We start from the raw sequence: 16,511 nt of genomic DNA, 5'->3' as shown, positions 1-16,511 counted from the left end.
GGCCGTAAAAGCTTCCTTTTCTTTTGATTCACTCATCTATATTGCTTTGAAAAAAGTACTAATCTTGCTTGCATACATTATTTTGCTTTCAGTAATACCATCGCATTCTTCGTTTGGCCAATGTTTTCCAGCTGCACCCGGCAGGCAATAATGCCATATAAAGATACTTGCCCCATCGTTTTACGAGTGGATATGTTGAAAATTCTTCCTACTCCGTGATGCTGTTTCTGTAATTCATGGCATTTATTGAAGGCAAATCGTTGTCTTGAAAATGTTCTGGCTACCATTAATTGCATAAGCACATCAAATAGAGCCGCCAACAGACTTGGTTTTCACTTACAATTGTGCTATAGTTTCAATGGTGACCCATTACATATTTGCGGTTTATATTACCTCTTCAGTCATTTTCCCAGTCGGTACCTTATCATTATCACTCGATAGTGGGAACATTTACATCCACATAATACCCTGCTATCCTCCTCTAGAGTGTTTCGTAGGGGGTGACCAATCATCAGCAGGTAGCATGAAATAGGTTACCTACATTCTCACCACATGGTCGCAAACATATTATGCGGAATAATTAAAAATTAGTATGCATTCATGCTGAGCGAAACTTGGTGTTAGTAATTCCAGCAGTAAATCGGAGATCAGAACAACGTAAAAAGATAAACAAACAATAAGTACTTCACGCGATTGACACCAACAATTTTATTGACCCAGACACCGTTGCTATCCGTTTTAGTCCACGGAAACATATTTCATTCGTATCTGTAACAAATGGATTGTACGTCTTCGTGCTTTTAGTCATGATAATAACCCTATCATTTTATCATCATTAACAGTTAAGGAAAAGCATACTGTATTCAAATTGCTACGCTTCATTATGATATTTCAAGGAACAGGTGATTTCCAAAACATCACCCGCCCATCCATCACAATTTTCGTAAACGTTATTTTGACAGCGTTTCGTTTGATTAGGGTGGTTTCCCATTATTTTTTTATTGCCTAAATCGAAAGATTATTACTCCTGGAGTAAGCATTTCACGTTCTTAGATTTTTGAATGACGATATCCATTTTTCGCGATTAAGCGAAAAGTGAAAATTTTCAAGCGCGCGAAAACGCGACGGTTAAGTATGAATGCTGGGTAAAGCCCGGGTGACGCCATTCTGGTTCCCGCTGTCGCCGTGTGAGGTGGCCTTGGGGCGAGGTAATGTGTGCTGTTGTGATGCAGGCTGCTAGCAGGTAGCAGAGTACCCTGCTAGCAGGTAGCACTTGGCTTAAATAAGGATTATTAATACCTTATCAAACGATGGAAACTTTCCGACCTTAGCAGTTTTAATGTGTGATTATTAAGACATGTTTCCCTGAGCTCTGTGCCGCATGCATGCATTGGTAATCTCATACGATGTAAAACTCGTATCTACTCGTACAGAAACTAGGTCCCTGTGACCTCACGTGGAGTGGCATCTTATTGGCGCCAATCTGGCCTTTTTCAAATGCGGTTAAAATTGACCATTGCCATTCGTCTAAACTGGGATTTCTAAAGCGAAATAATTTGCATATTATGAATACACTAGTGGTGGGTAACGAATCGCAATCAGTGCCTTTCGTTTTCTTTGATGAAGGAAACTACCCTATTACCAGAGCAGTCACTTCCAATTGTCCCCATTAAAATACAATTAACTCTATCTGCTGTCCATAAATATTGGAAAATATAAAAACAGGTATTGTAGCCTCAAAGATGGACAAAAAATCTGTTCATTCTAAATGTTTTCCAATTGCCTGTTGTTTATATTTGTTCTCGTTTTATATATCCTTTTTTAAATAGGGCTGTGTTGGTTTTATGAAAAATAATTCGCATGTTAGTGACTTTCATGCTATTTTTTTGATACGCTTAATACGAAATACCTATTTTTTCAACTTAGAAACGCTGTTGATTGTTCAACAGCTCTTCCTATGTAATGAATTCTCCACGTATTCGTATTATTGGTCACAAAATATCATTTTTCGTATAATGTGCTGTCCAAATAGTTTAATTACTTGACTTGGTCAAGTTTGTGAGCACCTGATTTTATTGTGAGTTTTATATGCGTAGTTCGCGATGCTTAACTATTTCCGCCCACAAAACTTTCTGCCTGCGATTATGATGCTATGTAGTTACGTTTCTCGTAAAGAGGTCCTTAGAAATCCATTGAAATATATCTATGTTACATCAACTAGTTTCTTCAGACTGACTAGTAGCCAGGTACACTGGGTGGTAACGAGGTCAGAATATAATGTTGTTCAATTTGTACGAGTGATCTTGGTAGAAATAATGAATCTTTAGGGTAAACATAATGTTGAATGAGGGAAAGGAGGAAGAAGAATTGTGGCTTTTCTTTAAGAGCCTGATGTGCTCAGATATATATATTTAAAACCAATTCATAGCATTTTAAACTCTGCCATAGACTGTCCCGATCTCGTCTCCAATCTAGCTTTTTAAGTTCCATGCGGACCCACTCGATCGCATTCGCTCCACCATATGCCCATTCCCAGATTGTCACTAACCAAACGTTCCATCCTCTCCCGCCTCTCTTCCCTCATGAATTCTCATCCGGATCACATTGACCCGTTCTCTTTTCCAAACCACTCCTTTACAAACCGTGCTCTTTCCTATCTTAATAGAAACTCAAGGTCAATGAGATTACTTTCAATGCATTGTCATTTATTTAAATTTATTATGTTTAATTGTGTTTGCACTTTTTAAGTTTTTTTTTATACTGTGCCACTATAAAATGGCGACTATGCTGTACGTGGACAACTTGATAAATAAATAAATAAATAAAATAAATAAATAGTAGCATTCAGCCATATGGCTACGGTGGGCGGAAATGGTTTAAGAAAACCGCATAGTCGTCAAATGCCAGCCTCGGTGGCGGTGGGGTTAAGTCCTCGCCTGCCAAACGGTAGGACGTGAGTTCGAACCCCGCCTGGGTAGGTGATCCCTATCCAGAGCATGGATGTTTGTGTTGTATTTTGTAAATGTTGGAAACCCGCGTTGTAAAAGCCCGTTATGTGCTGTTTACGGTGAAGTTGATATTAAATAATCTTGGTCTTCTTGTGATTAATCTTCATGCTAAACTCATCGCAACGCTATGCTAACGCGGTTGCTTTATTGGGTTCTGTAACGTGGTTGCAGTTTTCTTCCAATTAACCGTGGTTAAAGCTATCGCGGAGTTGTTTAGCAGTTACGTTAGTTGGAATAATAAATGGTGAGATCTTTGGAGACCCTTTGGCCGGGAGCAACTGATGCGTAAGTGTGTCCTAAACGCCTCACCGAACAGTCCGAATCTCCTCCCCTCATTCTGAAGTGGTCCGCATTTTGCAAACTGACGTCCCTGTGGAAACTTTGACACTTGCAGAGGGACACACGCGGTGCTAGACTGTGGGTGGTCGGACAGTTTTTCGAAGCTTATCCCCTGAAAACATGTGGATAGCTACGCCTTTGCCACGCTAAGTAAAAAAAGGAGAAAGTCGTCACACGTTTCGGAGATTATTCCGTCCTGGTTGGAGGTATGGACAGGGTTGCGGTGGGGATGGAAATCGAACTCCTCCTTTTAAAAGATTAAGGGATTATTGCTTCCCTTAATGGAACCAAGGGAAGTTCGCTTTCAAAGTATTGTCTGAGGCAGTAATACTCAATTGTTTAGGTAAATAAGGCTAGAAGACCGTTTTTTAAAACTACATTTGCCGGGAAAGCATTAGATCTTACTTCGTGCAGGTACGTAAACAGCGAAATGGCACGGCAGTCTGTGTAATTACTCATGTAAATTTTATCATGGTATTTCATGGTCAAGATGAGGATATAAGTGCACGGTTCTATGAGTTTTAGCAATTAGAAGATTTGTTTATACGGTTTATGCGAGGATTTGTAGCTTAAAAAATTACGCAACGATACGTTTTCTACAAAAAAGGCTCTTTTCCCTCTTGCTTGATGACTTAAAATCAAAAAAATATAACGTAAACCTCATCGAAAAACAAGAGGTGTAATTGTGTTGATGGAATCGCCGTAGCATGGATAGCATGCTAGTTCCACCTCGGTCTATTCCATCTTATTCGTTTTGCATGGTATGATTTTTTACTATTCTCTATGGCATACTGAAACCTCGTCAATTGTGACAGTGCACGTCATTTTGAAATGAATCTAAAATTTCAGGTGATAGAATTCAAATAGCAATCAATTTCTAAACTAAGTCATTGCCACCTCCTCGTAAAGTCTCTTGGCGACATTAGTGGCAAACTCAAATTAGCAGAGTGCTCAAATGCCTCAACAGCATTATGTTCATTCGCGTTAAGTAGTATTTCCCTTGCGTGCTATATAAAAATAAAAAAATCAGTGCCATAAATTAAGGGAAACCTCTCCTCTTTGTTGATAGCTGACTTCTACTTCTATCCAATCACTGTCACCTCTAGGGTGTTTGACAAGGGTTGAGTAATCACCAGCATTCAATTTTCCACATGCGCACTTCATGGTTATGAAAAAATGTAATGATATATTAATTAGTTCACACATGTTCAAGTGGTGTGCTCCCACTCAGCATGCATTCCTCAATGTACACCTAAATCTACATACTGCCCTCTAAACTCCCTAATTAGGCGAGTGGCAGAGGATGCTAGTAAACCAAATGTTTTCAAATAAAAAGGAAATGGGCAAACGGAATCACTCATAGCATGTATTGAAGTCCTTTATTGTTCGAGGGAAAAATGAATTCCAGTACCTATCCGTTCTGAAAAATATCTCATTTCTGTAGAATATGGAAATATAGTGGGGCTATAATATAATGTTCTTCGTGTCGCTCTGAAGGATGACTATTCTCAATTGCTCAAGCAATCTAAGCCTAGCGCGGAGCTTCCGAGTCTCTAGCGGCTCCAACCCTTACTCGTTAAATATTTGTGTAATGCTTTCTACACGCCCCTATCAAATTTTGACGAATATGAATATGAATGACGAATAATCTTTCTGCGCCGGATCCCATTTACTCCCTGGGTATCCATGGTGTGTCCAGAGTCCAGACGAGTGCGAAATAGCACCTCTCTTATAATTTTTCACCCGAAAATCTTCACTTAACACGCTAGACGAATCCCAGCCTCTTCAGGGTAGTCACAAATATTTCTACTTGTGGTCCCCACTATGCGTTCGCGGTTATAGTGAATGCAGCACAGGGTCGTAATACAAGTGCACTTTATAGATATCAAAGATAATGGTCGATAATTAAAATAAGTCTACCCATGCTAGGTTAGCATCAAGCGATGAGTTTTAACTGTATGCATAAATTAAGCAACGCGTGCTTCCGCCTTAATTTCCAAGCATGCATTCCAATGATGATTCCATAGGGTTCCGCAATGTCTAGCAAACCGTTTATACCCACGGCTGTCAGTTCAAAAACTCATGAATAAAAAAACGTTTCCTTTTGGCCGAGTTAAGTCTACTGCTTTCTACCCTTTGATTTTGAAGCCTCGTTGAAATCGTCAAGTTCATTTCGTTGTGGCTTCATCTGATCTGGAATGGGTACTGCAATATCGAGCATCGAGGGTACCTAATAGCGATGCATTTGATTGTTGCCTCTAACGCATTGTTGTCGTGTGTGGGTAACGGCGAAAGCATTCCAACCCCTCGACAACAATGCCATTCTGGGGAGATCTCTGGAAGGCCTAGGAAAACCCAAAGGAATTCACTTCAGGCACTTCCTATGCCCCGTGGCTCGATATCATCATATGTATGCATTGAGTCATTGTGCAGCTACTAGGGTGGTTTTGACTACTGAGCATAAGGAGGGAGGGGAAGTGAGAGGTTGTCAAAACTGTGTACCCTTTCCGCTTGATTGACGTCTCAATACCCCCGCCCTGAGTAGACGGGCCCTCGCGGCGTCCCTATACAAGCGAAGTCCTGTTCTCAGCATCCAGGGCCCGAGCATCAGACGTTTCTGATATAGATTATATGGGATATCTCATAGCAATATTTTCAGTCCAAATTCCTTTTCTTACATTTGTCAATCCAAATTTAGCTCCATTGTTTTTCCCCCTGTATGATTGCCTTAAAGTATTTATCTATCAAAAATTCATCTAGATGACATTTTATTATTCAATATAATTTAATAATATAATTTTCGCAGATGTACGATTATTTTCTGAGAGTGATCCCACCAACAGGCAAAAACCTCTAGAGTAACGGTTAGCTCCAATCTGGTTTTCTATTTATGTTATTTAAAATATTTAAGGACCAATAAATATTATGTAATAATGTTTAATAAGTACAACAGATTCAGGCTTCAATTGTTGGAAGTTAGTCATATTAAAAAAAAATAAAAGATCGTAGCACTTTTCCACAAGATTGAAGCTTTTGGAGAAGTGATGCGATCTTTTATTTATTTAAATAATAATATTTAATGCTACTTTTTATTATATCAACTTCTACTTCAATCGCGATCAAAAAAGTTTATTTACTCTTTCTCCTGTCTCTCCAATGCTTTGATCTGGTTAATAGTTGATACGTAGCTATTGCAAAATATTGGCTTCAGCTTCGAAAAAAACTTCATGATGAGTCATGAGGTGATTTCATTAACCCACTTGCAAAACACACCACATGAGTTGCGCTGCGCATACGCAATACCAAATGAATAAATGAAAACCGTGACCGGAACGAGCGAAATTGAGATATGAAGGAATTGTAAAGTATACAGGTTTGTATAGTTTGTACATTTTTCATCACATTACTCAAATGATATTATGACCATATTAGAGGATTGCTCGACCATTTTGTGCACGGAAGATCATACCGCATTAGCATTTCTTTTGTTTTAATTGACGACGCCAACGGTTTGCTTTGCCTTCAAATTCACGCATCTGCATAATACGCGCCAGCCTACCTACCAGCCACCTATATAGGGTGTTTGGCAGGGAGTGATCAATCACCAAGTCACCAAGAAAGGTATGAAGTACACGTCATGCTCTTTGTTAGCTGGTAGCAGTGTAAATGTATTACCTCATTTTACATCAGGTAATGAGTTATTAGAAGGGCAGCCGATGAGGAAGGGTGTTATTTAATTTGCACGTATGCGATCGAACATTTTAATATGTCTAACTATTTCTAAACCGTATTTTAACCCTTTATAACCCAATTTTGCTCCTAAGCAACATCGAAAATGTTTAAACTTTCAGTTCTATTTAGGAAATATCTAAACCACTCATCATTTTGTTGTGTAAATTTTAATGACGAAATATTTACCCGCCACGATAAAGTGATTTTTCCGAAAATCAGCTCTGGTTTAGAAAGTGTTAAGGGGGTTCGGGTTGGTGCATGGTTGGTTGGGCTTCCCACCCACTGGGCCCAGGTTCAAATCTTGGCGGTAGCAGAGATATTTCAGACTGCCCGATCCCAGCTTTATTGTTTTTTGAGGGGCACTGAAAGTACAGAACTCCGTCCGTCGGATGAGACGTTAAGACGTGGTACCCTTGGTGAATACACCAAAGGATGAAGTTTGCCGCGAAAAAATGTTTGACTTAGCCGGGATTCGAACCCGGATCTCCCGATTGCCGGTCACGAAAGGAGGAAATGGCTTGGTGGTGGAACTGGTTAACACGCCTGACCGGCAATCGGGAGATCCGGGTTCGAATCCCGGCTAAGTCAAATATTTTTTCATGGCGAACTTCATCCTTTGGTGTATATAACTTTGCACCCGTGCGCGTGACTGCGTACACAGTCACTTGTTCCTGCAATGATTTGTACCCTTGGTGCCTTACGTTAAGAGCGGCTGATACCGACATCTACATCTACATAATGCCCTGCGAACCACCTCTAGGGTGTTTGGCAGGGGGTGATGAATCACCAGCATGCAGCATGCAATTGGACTCCCACATGCACACCACACGGTCCAAAAAAACGTCACGAATACTAACAAATTACACTACCATATGCTGTTGGAAATGATAATAAAATTAAGAAACACGCATTAAGTTTTACATAGGTTAGTAGGCTACACTACAAGTCATGCAATCTATTTATTAGTTCTGAATCTGTCTGTTGTACAATCCATCTCCCTTATTTTATTTATACGATCTGATCTTCCGTAGTATGTTTGGCGTCCGTAAGATATGGTTAACTTCGTTAGAAAAGACACTGGTCTTGAATTTATATAAAAGGTTGAGTCTATTTTCGTATATATAGTCTAAGGTTTAGTCTATAGTGTAAGGTAGTAGGTTATATAGTCTACGGTTCAGTCCAACGCCGGGTTTCTCTCCATCCTCCCTTCCCTATCCTCCCCCATGGCGCAAATGATCTTAGCTGTCTGTCGACTTCTCCAAATACGATTGTGACAAGTTGATTCAGCGAGAAAACTCTTCTGTGTCTGTAAACTCCACGTCCAGCTGGGCGAGGTGATGATTGCTCCAGCACGATAGTCTTACGTACTTATGAGGTCAGAGTGGCGAGATGACAAGTTTTTTTGCAGATATAATGTGTAAGATCGCGTCCTTACTGCATCCCATTAAAAAAAATCGTCTGCTATTAGCGTGTGTGTCAGTCAGCGCGTGAAGAGGGAATTTCCTTCCTGCTGCATCAACGTCGAGAGAACACACGCTCCTTACTCATCTAGCTTTCTTTTGGTCATCGGCATTGGACAAAGGATTTTAAGCCTGGGAAAAAAATGGTTCCGTTTTTACGTCCGCATTGTGGCGTTCGTTGGCACTCGTGTTTTTAATACCCCCTTTAGAGTTTCCCCCCGCGGGCCACGAGGATATGGAGTGCTGTTGAGTGAAATGGGGGGCTCAAGTTATGAAATCCCATTGAGACCTCCCACCTCTTCTCTGCATCAACGGTTCGCGGGGAGTGTTCTTATTAAAGAGTTTACGGTGGAGCCCATCAACCCCGTCCATTCATCTCTCACTCGCATACCTTTTCGAAATTCTCCTAAACGTCTCTCCGTTCGGCGTCCTTAGTGGTGGCTCGTGACCCCCCGTTACTCTCGTATGGTCATCGACGGTGGGGTCAGAGGAAGTATTCCTATATACCCCTATATGCACTGGGGGATCGGAGTAGAGAATACTTGTAAAATCCTAAAGATGGAATAATGAAATGCAAAAACCTTAATAATTCCACATTTACATCTTCATAATACCCTGCGAGCCACCTCAAGGGTGTTTGGCAGGGGATGACCAATCATCAATATGCAGCATGCAAGAGGACCGCCACACAGGGGCGCCGACTTATAAAAAATATTGGGGGGGCCCATATCCGAGGTCTTGCCCCGGGAAGAGGTTAAATTCAAAGTGTGTCGCAGCACCGAAACACTATCATGATTCACACCACCTGATTCAGTCAACCTGCTTCACCTTATAATTATTTGTTTTAACACATTGTTGAATTTATTTTAAAAGGTAACTATCGTCAAAAATGGGAAATAAAAATTACCAATATATTTTTGTGATTTCACAAAGCATAATATAACTTAATTATTTTCTTGAAATATTGAGGGGGCTCCGCCCCCCCAAACGAATCTTTGAGGGGGCTCGGGCCCCCTCAGGCCCCATGGAGTCGGCGCCACTGCCGCCACATGCACACCGCATGGTCATAGGAATATTATGCATACCATCAAAGTGTTCTTACACACGCGCAGTCATAAGAAAAAAAATTACCAATGACTATTAATTCCTATAGCAAAATACATGCAAGGCTAGAACTATGGGAAAAAACATGCAATGAGTGATCCTAGCGAGTGACGCCATTAATCCTATTAATTGGGACACATACATTTAATATTGTACGATCTAGGTTCTAAGACGAAGGTGTTCTGTGTCTTAAGAGTCTTTGATGCAAATGTTCCAGATGACGACGTTTCACGTGACAACCTAGATCGTACAGTTTTACATTTTATGAGGAATCGTAAACGAGGGAGTGGAAGGAAAAGAATAGGATTTTTAGATAGATTGAAAGGGAGTAGGCCTTACAGTGAATTGAAGAAGGCAGTGCTGGAAGGAAAGGGAGGCTCCCAGATTTTTTCTTTAATACTTCATGGAAACCTACCATAAACGGTAGAATACCGTAATAATAATTATAAATCGTATTACATTTCACTATGTCAAGTCGAGTCCGTGAAGTCACGCCCTAAACAGCGAATTAAACTAAAGATGGAGGCTGAGAATGACTCATTGCAGGTAGCCTCATTGTGAGGTATGGTAACCTGTTGAAGACGATGCCGAAAGACATGATCTACACCTACCGATAGTGGCTGCACAATTTTTTTGAGATAATTCTTCTCTCCCAATAGTACATGTACTTTGTACTTTTCCTCTCTGATGGAAATCTTTTCTGAGGTCAAAATACATGTAGGAAATTGCAAAATTAAGTTTATTTTCAAACATCGCAAAAAATGTCTACATGAACGGAAATTTCTCATTTTTAAAAGAGCTGATTTTGAAGGATTTAAGAGTCATCTGAAAAATTCGTTTCAAGAATCAATAAGAAAGTTAAATGTAGATGAAGCTTTTCTTTCACTCGTAACTTTGGGAATAATATATATTATTTTATTATTAAATATTCGGCTATATCCAAATAAAATTAAAAAAAGGAGGTAGCGAACCGAGATTGAATGACGCGGAAGTGAGAAAATCGTTGTGGCGACAGAGAGCGTGGCAGGGGTTTGGCAGGGGGTGATAAATCACAAGCATGCAGCTCGAAAGAGGATTACCACATGCACACCGCATGGTCATAAAAATGTTACGCATTCTAAAAAAATATACTTCCACATTCATGCAAAGGCAAAACTACTACTCATCAGGAGGACTAGAGAACTTCTGCACGTGTCTCGTAACAGTTCGATCACGTTCCTTCCCCAGGAACAAAAGAGGGAAAGATTCCGTGATCCCCGCTACCTCCTCCGAAATTTCCACCGTGTCCGTACAATGATCGCGTCGCGAGGTTTTGGACTTGGGTCAACGAACCATCATCCCCAGCGGAGAGGCCGTGGGAATTATATTTCCCCGTGTCCCGGGACGATGCCTCCGATGCCCTGATTGACGGCCCTAGTGGACGCCGCCCGTTCGCTCACCCCCACCCCACACCCAGGGGCCTTCAATTCACGCCGCATATAATTGAGCTGCTCTCTCTCTCTCTCTCTCCCGATTCCGACACCAACCTTCACTCCCCCGCTGTTTTTGAACTCAGCATCATCCCTTCCTGTCAACCCCTTTCTACTCATCTGCATACTACCCCCTATCAACCTTCCAACATACCTGTAGTTCGAATGATAGAAACGGGTATCGAAGTTATGCTCGTTCTGTTCTCGATTATTTTTATACGTCATTCGTTGACACATACAAATAAATTCGCTATTCCCGGAGAATTTATGAGCAGTAAAACTCTATGAGTTCACTGTACGACCTTTGGTAGACCAAGATTGCTCGGTAGTTTGAATGGCAGGATATCTATGGGGAATCTGTTCTTGATTATTATTTTATGCTGATGTCAAGAAAAAACTTAAATATTATAGGGAATTCGTATTATTGTTTTGTTGGGATTTGTTTGAACTAATGGGATATACAAAATATTTGAAGGTAAATTATCGACCAGTGATTTACTAATATTCAGCGATGGTTTGAAACATTGGAACAAAAATGGAAGCTATAGGTGAGTCATTATTAATTATTTTTTGTATCGATTACTGAAATAGACTGTTTTTTACCTATTTAAAGAGAAATTATGGGAAAAAGCCCCCCGAGCGACTAAGCGACTTTGTCGAGCGTTTATATTTATTTATCGAAACATTTCCTCACCACCGAAAAAAGCTCTATTCGGCCTTAGCATCGCGTTTTTTTAACATTTAACAATGAAACGTGCACAAACATCCATGCCCTTGAATATCGAGGCGGGACTCGAACCCGCGACCTTTCTTTGGCAGGCGAGGACCTTAATCCGCCGCCACCGTGGCCGGAGTGTCAAAAAGAGCGTTTTCAGCTGAAAATTTGAATTACAGAATAGGATGAACTAAGTTTAGAAGCCTAAAGTTCTAGAATCCAAGCGAAATGGAGTGGTGTTTGTCCACATTGCCACAATAAGGTGCTATTTTCCGTAAAAATTGCTTTGAATAAACATTTTACACCTATTGCTATTTTTATCCAGATGATGATGCTGTAACATTGAATCTCGAATAGAATAAAAATTTATTTTGGTGGAAAATTGCAACTCGATATTCCAAATGTTTAAGGGGTTACGCTAAGGCTAAGTGAGCTAAAAATATCCTAAATAAAAATGGAAGCCAAGCTTAAACTCGATTGTTTCAGGCGTAACTTTGTGGAAATCCATTGTAAACAATAAAAATGTATGGTACTTTTGCACACAATTTATTTAAGACGACCGGTTTTGTTGCAGAGGCGACATCTTCAGGTACAGAAATCGTCATTTTTATAGTTATTTTGTCGTTTATTTGGTTGCTATTTCGCGTTGGTATGGGAGGGTTGCGTTGGGGTTGGAGCGTTACTCAACTTCAGGGGAATTTCCAAGATGGGTGAATAGTTGACAAAAATATTCTTATTTGCTAAAATTCCATTCCTGATGTGCTTCCTAATCTCCAACTCTTCCAAGCAGTCCATCCTTCTTACCTTTTTCTCAAGGTGGAGAATTTCCGGGACAAAATCGCTCCTGTGGTCACTCTCCCATAGGTGTTTCGCGAAATGCGATTTGTCTATCTCCCCGTTTCTTAAATGCCTTCTGTGTTCCCCTGTTCTTACTCGGAACGAACGTCCAGTCTGGCCTTTGTAACAGGTCTCACAGTCACTGCACTTGAGTCTGTATGCCACTTCTATCATTTATGTTTCGTATTAGCCAAGCCAAAGAGCCAAGCTTGCAAAGATTTCCTAATAAAAAATAAAAATGGAATGATTCAATCGTCGCTGGCATAGGAAGGGATAATAACGACTTTAATAATGTCCCACACTTTGTTTAATTAACCGGTTTTGACAGTTACTGAGCCATTCTCAAGAGTACAATCCCAAAAATAATTTTTAACTCGTCCCGGGTGTCCACGTCACTACATTATCTTCAGGGTAATACAACTTGGGGGTAAGTCGTTAACAGGATGTCGCGACTACTTCCACAAACATGTAAACGGAATTTAGCGTTGACAATAATTATTACTGCTACGAGCATCATGCGTGGAGTGTGGAGTGAGATCTTGTATGATGTGCGGCACGATGTTGCGGAATTTCTTTATATTTATTAAATAAAACATAATATAGTTCATAACAGTGGCGGCTTGCCCATAAGGACTCTCGGACGCCAACCCTCCCAAAGATTTGAAAAAGGAAAAAAATTAAATACCCATTCAATTGTAATTGTGCATCTATTTCCCAAGGTGTTTTTTCAATCGCATGCATCGAAAATGTAGGAAAAAAACACGCAAAAATAGCGCGAGAAGTTAGTATTTTTAGCCGTGGAGCACTGGCCAGAACGACCCAATCCATTAACATGCAGTTATATGAAGAGTGGTAGTGGTGGGGGCTGCTGGTGCTATGACACGTCTAAGCTTGTGCCTTATGGAAGTCTTGGGACGCCTCCCGAGCATGCGCAGAACGACTTATCTAGTGAGTTGACATCGCCGCGCCACCCGGAGGCCGTATAATCTTGGTGTTGCAGTGTTGTAGAATACCTTGTTTTTGTGACCAGTTCACTTATAATGTGTAAATTGCTTTAATGTAAATAGGCCTAGTTGTAGTTGAGTTAATCGAGTTAGTGCTATCGATTGTTTTGCGTATTAGTGGTCTCTAGATTGCCTAAAAAACTCACTAAAATGCACAAAATATTAAAAACTTTTGATTCCCCGGTGGAGTGTGCCCCTCCCAGCATTTGACTCACAAGCCGCCACTGATTCATAAAACATATACTATAATAATACATACTTAATAATATTTTCATAGGATTTATTCGAACACTTTCGTTCTCACAACAATGTAATCTAGTGGAAGGTTAAATAAATTAGATCGTAAAATGTAAGGAAAAAATAGAACAACTACAACTGTGTGACTATATGGACTCATGATATAAAGGAATCATTTTATTTTTCCTCTTAGAATCCACCCTGTGAAGGTATTCCGGCTTTATTTTTCAAAGGAAACGACACACCGGTATGGTTCAGTTCGCGGGGCATTGACCTCCAAGGGAAATCACTGAACACGTTCAAGGCAAGTGCCCGCGGATAATTTTCAATTGCAAATAACCCATTTATTCCACAACCACGAATCCGAATGCATATCATGGTTGAAATATCGTTCGAGAATGCGCTCGAGCTCCTGACCGAACCCATTGAACGCGGGAAGCCAAGTTTCAAAGTTTGGAAGCGCGAATGTCACAACCAGGGATTTTTATTTATTTATTTATTAAATTATTCAAACACAGACAAAATGGCCTTTACATTGAATACAAAACATAAAATCTGCAGCTTTAACAAATTATTATTATTAGAGTATTCTACCGATTAAGGTAGGTTTGCATGGAGTACTAAAGAAGTGATCTGGGAGCCTTCCTTTCCTTCCATTACCGCCTTCTTCAATTCACTATAAGGCCTACTTTCCTTCAACCTATCCAAAAATCCTACTCTTTTCCTTCCTCTCCCTCGTTTCCCTAACATTCTACCCTCTAACACCCTTTTCAACATCCCCTCCCCGCTGAGCACTCCCTCCATCCATACCTTCTGTCTCCTCCGAATCTCATTCAAAAGCTGCCTCTCCTCACCCACCATATCCGGCACTTCGTCGTTCCTTTTCCTCTCCGTCCATTTCACCCTTCCATTCTTCTCCATACCCACATCTCGAATGCCTCCAATCTTCTCTCGTCTTCTTTCGTCAGTGTCCACTTTAAAAAATATAAACTATAAAAAAACTATAAAAAGGCTATAAAAAAGAAAAAAAAAGGAATTCAGTTGATGGCTTTTCGAAGCTGCCTCTTGAATAATCTTATGGGCATTGAAAGATCCAGGGAAGGGTGATTACTCGAAATGGCATTGAAAAAGGTAGGGAGTCTGTAAAAAAGTGATCTCTGAGAGAGAGAAAGATGGAATTTAGGTTGGTGTAGTAGGTGGTTATTACGGAAGGAGCGGGTGGGAATGTGGAGTGAAAAGAAAGGCAGTATTTCTGAGGATCGGAACTTGCCATTTAAGGCATTGTAAATGAAGGAAATATCATGAAAATTCCTATGGGAGGATAGTGGGACTCAAGATAGGGCAGACATTACTCCAGAGCGAGAAGAATTGCAGAGGTGAGGAACACGGTGTCGGACTACTGAAGAAATTAACTGGGCGTTCAAGAATTTTAAGGTTGGAGGGACTGGCAGTGGAGTAAATAACGGAGCAGTACTCGAGGATTGGGAGAACGCAACCGGTGAAAATAGCTCTCATGGCGATTGGATCGTGGAAGTGGAATTGAGTCGATAAAGAACTCTCACGACTGACATGGCCTTGGATTTCATTTTGTTGAGGTGCGGAAGAAAAGTTAGTTTGGGGTCGAATGTCAATGGAAACTTAACGACAGTCAAAACCACTCAAATTTCAATAGCTTCGTTCCCGGGAGCGAAGTGTTGAAACGAAACGAAATGGATTTTATAACCAGGGGAGGTAAACTCGGGGTCGAAACGAAATCGGAGTCTAAATTCCTTCGGGTCGAAACTAAAGTAAAACTCTGGGACGAAACGAAACTCAAACTATGTTTCGCACCGGAGGGACCACGTGCTTCACCTTCGAACGGTTTAGTTTCGACCCACCCACCGAGCACGAAATATGGTTGAATCAAGTAGAAGCTCGGCCTACTGCCACTAGATGCATGGGGCACTCATATTTTTACCTCTAACAGGCGAACGGTGAACGCAAACTGGCCATTCGATTTTTAAGCTCAACATTTTAACCTCTTTGCGTATTTTAACCTCAAACGTAATGGGTCCAAACTATTCCCTCTCTTCCCCATCCACTCAACTTCTGGGAATGAATCTTAACTATGAGCAGCGGAGTTCCTTTTAATTTACTTATAAAATCGTTTCAGGCTTAATTTTGTGTAAAAATGCTATATCCATGATTAAAGCACGTATGGTAATATCCACACTATTTTATTTATCACTTAACCGACCATGGTTTCGACACTTGGTGTCATTTTCAAGGTAATCCAGCAAAACACTCTATCGGTATATATACCCAGGCCAAGGTAGGAGGTATATGGAAACCTTGAAAATAACACCGAGTGTCGAAGGCATGGTCGGTTAAGTGATAAAATAGTGTGGATATTACCATTTGCGCTCTAATCATGGTTCGTTTAATTTAGTTTCGTTCCTATGATTAAGTTTCGTCCCGGGTCGAAACTAAACTCCTTGGTGATTTAAATTTCGTGCGGGAACGCAACTAAATCCATGCCTCGGATTTTCGTTTCCCTCCGGGTCGAAACCAAATATTTTCGTTTCGTTTCACTTGCCATCCATGGTTACGACAGAGGATTCTCCCGC

At 40.6% G+C, this 16,511-nt stretch overlaps 1 non-coding gene across 1 annotated transcript; it reads left to right on the top strand.

The window, feature by feature from the left end:
• The first annotated feature begins 7,594 nt into the window (after positions 1–7,594).
• Trnaa-ggc lies at positions 7,595–7,667 on the top strand. Its single transcript has one exon. It is a non-coding gene; the product is annotated as a tRNA-Ala (tRNA).
• Positions 7,668–16,511: the final 8,844 nt, after the last annotated feature.

Source organism: Ischnura elegans, chromosome 7, assembly GCF_921293095.1.
Source record: "Ischnura elegans chromosome 7, ioIscEleg1.1, whole genome shotgun sequence".
NCBI lineage: Eukaryota > Metazoa > Arthropoda > Insecta > Odonata > Coenagrionidae > Ischnura > Ischnura elegans.
Note: the sequence above shows the minus strand (reverse complement) of the source record. Positions and strands in the feature narration are given on the sequence as shown.